The sequence below is a fragment of the Phalaenopsis equestris genome, unplaced genomic scaffold (genome assembly GCF_001263595.1).
Source record: "Phalaenopsis equestris unplaced genomic scaffold, ASM126359v1 Scaffold000326, whole genome shotgun sequence".
In the NCBI taxonomy this organism is placed as follows: domain Eukaryota; kingdom Viridiplantae; phylum Streptophyta; class Magnoliopsida; order Asparagales; family Orchidaceae; genus Phalaenopsis; species Phalaenopsis equestris.
This window is the reverse complement of record NW_018164768.1, coordinates 493,910-500,351: the sequence shown is the minus strand read 5'-3', so window position 1 is coordinate 500,351 and position 6,442 is coordinate 493,910.

Below are 6,442 nucleotides of genomic sequence, written 5' to 3'. Positions count from 1 at the left end.
ACAAGTAGCCGCCGCAAAATAGCCGTCGAACTCGCCGTAAACAACTGGATCTCACGTGCTTATCCTAAACTTGATCGGTGGATGGCTGGAAAGGGATCTCAGTCGCCATGCAAGAGAGAATCGCCTTTCCAGATGGCGACAGTAGATAGATAGCAGAATATGAAAGGGTTAGGTTTAGCTGTGGCGAAGTTTAGTTGGGCATTGAATTCATTTCTCTGAAATATTTATTTCTCCCATCAAATCAATTTTCTTACAAAATTATCCCCACAAAATATATCTATTTATAAATAAAGAAGTTTTGTAAATGTAATTATCTGTTTTTTTAGGGGTTTTACATACATAGCTTGTAAATCATTGCTATTTACATCTTGCATCTCAAACTAGAAAATTACAAGTCATATTCTTTTCCATTTCCGACCATTTCTCATCCGGCTACATGTCATAGCAGCAGCAGAATTGCGGTGCGACGATATTGAAAGCGACCGAATCGTGGTCTTCAAAGTCTTCAGAAACTTATATTGTCGGAGCTGCAATGATTAGATTGACAATAATGAAATTGTTGTGTTAAAACTCTTTTGAAACTCTCATTGTAGGAACTGCGAGCGGATCACATATATAAAGCCTTCCATCATCGAAGATGTGTTTGGATCATGCATACAAAGACTTTTGAGACCCCCACATTTCTCCTTTTTTGGCAGTATCAGGATCGAGTGTATAAAGACCTCTGAAACTTCTTCCCCTTCTAGCAACTTTGGCAACAAGATCGCGCACAAAGACCTCCGAAACTCCCTCCTTTATCCTACGATGAGAGGACCTCACATACAAAGTTCGACTCCAACAAGGAAGTTGGAGACGAAAATGTCAGTAGAAGTGTGAACTTCGTAATATTCAAATTTAGACATAAGATAAGCGAATAATAATATTTTCCATGTTATGCTCGTAAAAAAATATATATATTTTTTAAATTAGATTACTTGTGATAAAGTACAAACTTCACACATGAGATAATATATAAAATCATTCTCATCAATAAATATGCTCACGATAAAGGATAACATACAAAGTACATTCACATATAACTTAGGTTTCTTTTATGACAATTTTTTTATAAATAAAATACATTATCCTTAGTATATGGGGCCATCACATTATAGCTAATGCAATAGTTTTATCTAATTTATGAACTATTTTTTAAGTTGTAACCTATTAAGTAATAGTGAGCCGAGTTGTCCTGATCCAGCTCGAAATGGTCTTGTTAATGAGCTTGAACTCCAGCTTACATTCAAGCAAGATTATATACGAGCTCGAGCTCAAGCATAGCCTGACAGCTCAAATTCATACTCATCAAAATCGAGCCACATCTAGCTCAAGTATAAAGTGGTTCGAGCTCGACTCTGCAAGTTTAAACTCTTGTAACTGTCTATGGACTTTCAGGATAAGACCAATCATTGTGTATGAGAATTAAGTTTGCTTTGGTTCCAAAAATTTATTTTTTGACTTTTTAAAATATTTTTATATATTTTAAATAACTTTGTTATAAGTTTATTGTTTGAATTATAAAACAACTCATTTATATTCACATTATTTCGGTTCATATGGTATTATAGATGTCCAACATCAATGCAATCTTATCATTGGAGCTTTAATAGAAGTAGAAAGTGTTGAGATTTGATACTTCACCAACAAATTTGCATATCCGAAACGAATTTCGAGGCAATATTTTGAGCAAAAAATATTCAAATCTTAATAAAAAAATCATCCAGAGCTCCGATTTCAGTAAACTTATAGTCAAACTAACCGACTCGATGAGACGGACCTAACGATATCAAAGTTAGTCCAATCCGAGTCAAATCAAGCCCAGATCAAGTGATTAAATCATTTTTGGAAGATTTCCGGACACATTTGAATGATCAAACAAATGTCGAATTCAGTGAGTTCATATTTGAATCGAACGTCTAGAAAAGACGAATCCAACAAGCCCAAGATTGCTCAATTCTGACATCTAAGGCACTCAAATGTTCATCAAATGTCATTTGATCGAAGGAAATTCTCTAGACCGTTTGATCGCCCAAGATTGCTCAATTCTGACATCGTTAAGGCACAAATGTTCATCAAATGTCATTTGATCGAAGGAAGTTCTCTAGACCGTTTGATCGAAATGATTCATATTTATGCATTAATTGCACCCAACACACATTAAATAGAGCCCCACCCCTCACATGAAGGAGGGAGGCTTGAGAGAGAACTTGAGGCTTTGATAAATAGTTCAACTCCAACATCATCTCTGACATCGTTGACCTTCGTCGACCACCACTGACCACCGTCAGCGATCACCACCGAACTCCATTGACCACCGCTAGAGAGAGAGAGAGAGAGAGAGAGAGAGAGAGAATACATTTTCACTTATGTGATTACAATGAAGAAAAATGGCAAAATAGGCCTCTATCTCCTTATAAATGTTCATTTTAACCCCAGACCAATTTAATCTCTGAACTTTTTAAATATGGGTTGAAATAGTGACATTGATGATTATTTTAACCCTAATTTAAAGTTTGTGTACTAGTTTGATGACCACTTTAGACAATCATGAGACCAGTTTGACACTTTACTCAACTAGAATGTGGTGAATAATAGTGACATTATGCACAGGACTCCAACAAATTTTCACCATCTGTCATAAATATAGAGGCATAACATGGTTCTCGAAGAAATCTTTTAAGCAAAAAAATTCAAACATCGATAAAAAATCATCCTGAGCTCTGATTTCAACAAATTACTGTTAAACTGCTCGGCTCAACGAGACGAAACCAATGATATTAAAATTAGTCTAATATGAGTCAAATCAAGTCATTAAACCACTCTTGGATGTTTTTTGGATATATTGAAAAGGTCAAACGAATGTCGAATCTAACAAGCCTATAGTTGAATCGAGGGTCTCGACAAAACGATTTCAACAAACCTAAGATTGCTCATTTCTGACTTTGTTAAGACACTCAAATGTCCATCAAATGTCGTGTGATCGAAGGAGGCTCTCCAGACCGTTCAATTAAAGAGGTTTATATTCCCGAATTATTTGCATCTAGAACACTATAAATAAAGCCCCACCCCACTCATGAGGGGTGGAGAGTTTGAGATATAAGGAAGAGTTGGAAGCTTTGAGAAGGAACTGAATTCCAGCATTACCATCGCAGACCGTCGTCAACCACCACTGACATCTGTCTATCACAATTGACCATCGTGGACTTTCGTCGATCGGCATCGACCGCCGTTAACCATTGTCGACCACCACTGACCTCCATCGACTACCACCGACTGTCGTCGATCACTGTCAATCTCCATCAACCACCGCAGAATATCGTCGATTTTCGTCAACCACTCTTGATCACCACCGACCGGGGGTTGCCAATCGTTATCGACCGCCGTCTGTTCTTAGGAATAAATTCATAAGCACTCCAACGTTGTAACTTGGAAAAACTAATAACCATTTCCCGCTTGTGAGACGAGTGGTTGCAACTGTAATCATATTTTTATAGTGGAACTCATTCCGCTATGTTAGACCCCGTGATTTTTCCCTTCCGAGATTTTTTACGTAAGAAACTTCTGTTGCCATTTTTAGTTGTTTTTTTTTTCTAAATGCGTGTTAAATATTCGTATCACATTAAGTATATAATCTGCCACTTTACTGTCGCAAATTTTCTATATATTTAGAGAATGTGGGCAAATGTTACAAATTTTATAAGGAAATAATTTTAAAGTGTGCTTCTTTGAGATTTTTGTGTTGGATCATGAAATTGTTGAAAAAAGCTAATATAATAAGTATTGACTTTTATCCTCTAAGAAAAACATATAACAAATTTTAATAGCCATTACTCTCTACCAAATTTACTTATGCAAAGCTCATTCTCATAAAAAAAAAAGGTTATAAATGTAATTTTTTAAAAAATAATGAAACAAAACACTTGTAACAATTTGTAAAGTAAAAATACGAAAAAAGAAGGGTTCAAACACACTTATTATTTGTAAAGGGTTATGTTTGTTTGATAAATGTTTTGTTGTACTAACTCACTAATATGAAGTTAACGCATCTTTTAATGCTAACAATTTATAAGAAAATTTACATAAATAACCGCACAATTCTTATGTATTTATGTATCTAGCATCTTTATTTTAATATTTACTTATATCACACCTTAGAGTCACAATCAAGGAATAATAATGAGCTTTCCTTAAGCAAGTACTAAATGAGCCTCACAGGTCTGATGTATCGATCACACCAACCATGAACTTAATGATATGGTTATAACCAGATCAATTGTACTCGTTAATCATACCTTTGAAGGTGATAGACTACAGAGCTTTTTCCCGCTCATAAGGACACCACAAGTGCCTCCAAAGCTCTTTGGCATTAATGCGGGTTCCTCAGACCGGACTTGCTAGGTTGTACTAAGTCTTCAGGCGAGCGAGCTCCTTCACCTATGCTTCCTCACATTTCTCAAGTTGATATTCCAAGCTCGCATGTACTAATTGCATCCTTATACCATGCTCGCTCATAGTTAACTTGTTGCATCATTGAGCATGATGACCAGTTCTTTGAGGCATAACAAAGAGATTTATCGTCCATCATCATGCAATGAATATGACGCCAAAATGTTAGAAATGTAAAAGTCAAACTCAAAGTGATGGATATATAAGTAAATTTAAAGTAAAAAAAAAAAAAATTATGTGATGTGGTAAAAACTCCATTGTTGTTAAAATGACAGACCACTTTCACTACATTCAAAGCATCATTTACTAGTTCAAAACTGAACCTTTTTTGGTGCTCTGTAAAAGCTGTTAAAGTTCTTACTTCCTGGTCCATTCTCGCTCTAGCTAGAGTTTAGCTCTCTAATTCACCAAAGTCGATTCCAAGTCATTTATTATGTGTGCAAAAGGTTCTGAGAAACTTGGAGAAGATTGCAAAGTTGAAGCAATGAAGGCCTACTTTCACTCTAAAAATTAAATTGCCAAAAAAAAAAAAAAAAAAACAATGTTGTAAATATTTATGGGCACTTGCGTACATAGCACACATTTTTTTTGTAATTTGGAGTTTAATATCTAAAATTTCATATTTATACTTGTAGCACTTAATTTTTAATATTATATTAAAAATATTGCTATTAATTAGTGTTTATATTTGTAAAAAATCAAATTTTAGGCGTAAATATAAGAGTTTAGAAGTTAGATATTGTGTACTCAAAATTAGCTTGCATGGATCTCGAGACAATTCAGTAGCGGCCACCTCGATTCAGTTGTCTGACAAAGCTCTCTCTCTCGGACACCTCGTTTCAGTTGGTCGACCATGCTCTCTCCCTCGACCACCATAGCTCAATCAATCGACAAACATGGACACGAAAGTCTGCATCAATCTCGAGATGATCCAATGATCAAAATAAAAATGACTAAAATGCTCTTTACTTCTCTCTTCAAAGGCATAAACAAATATATAATTTTTATACCTTCTACCCCTCCTATCCTTTATAAATAGAAGGGCTTCATGATGTAAAACGGTAAACTTTTTTGGGGGCACCCCTAATTAGTAACCTATAAGTTTATGAAACAACATGAGTCCACGAGGCTGGGAGCACCTCATTTCCCCTCGTTTGGAAAAGTACTCTTTTTCTCTCTCTCTTGTCTCTCATTTCCCCCCTCTCTTAATCACATCTACTCGGTCCCCTATAAGTTTATGAAACAACATGAGTCCACGAGGCCGGGAACACCTCATTTCCCCTCGTTTGGAAAAGTACTTTTTTCTCTCTCTCTTTTCTCTCATTTTCCCCCTCTCTTGATCACATTTACTCGGTCAAACACTTCATTCCTTGGGCACGATCTCTAGACAAATTTGAATTCAATATCCTAAAATGTGGGGTAAGTGTGGATCGTGCTGTGAACAAGAAGACGAGCCAACACCAAGTGGAAACTCTTTAGATACACACTCCTAGAAAAGAAAACACTAAGATAACTTGTGCAAAGGAAGGTCCACTTTACTCTCATCACCAACGATTACTTAAAAACTTCATATATTTCTCTGTATTTCCCCATAGATCTAGTGAAAACAAAGGCAACCCACCTTTCAATCCACATTGCCTCTTGAGTTGTGAGCTTTCTCTCCACTTACACCACCAACCAAGACCTTCACTTCTCCCCCTCCCCCCCCTCTCTCTCTCTCTCTCTCTCTCTCTCTCTCTCTCTCTCTCTCTCTCTCTCTCATTTCTTCACTCATTCCAATGTTAACCTCACTTTTGTGAGGATTCACCCACTTACCACAATTCATTGGTTGGACTAACTTAGAGTTCTGACCAAGTAGGGAAACCCAAATTGACCTTTATGGGTAGGAAATGCCCCAGGTCACTTAAATCCATTAGAAACTATAGGGATCTCTCCATAGACCCTAGGAACTTGCCCG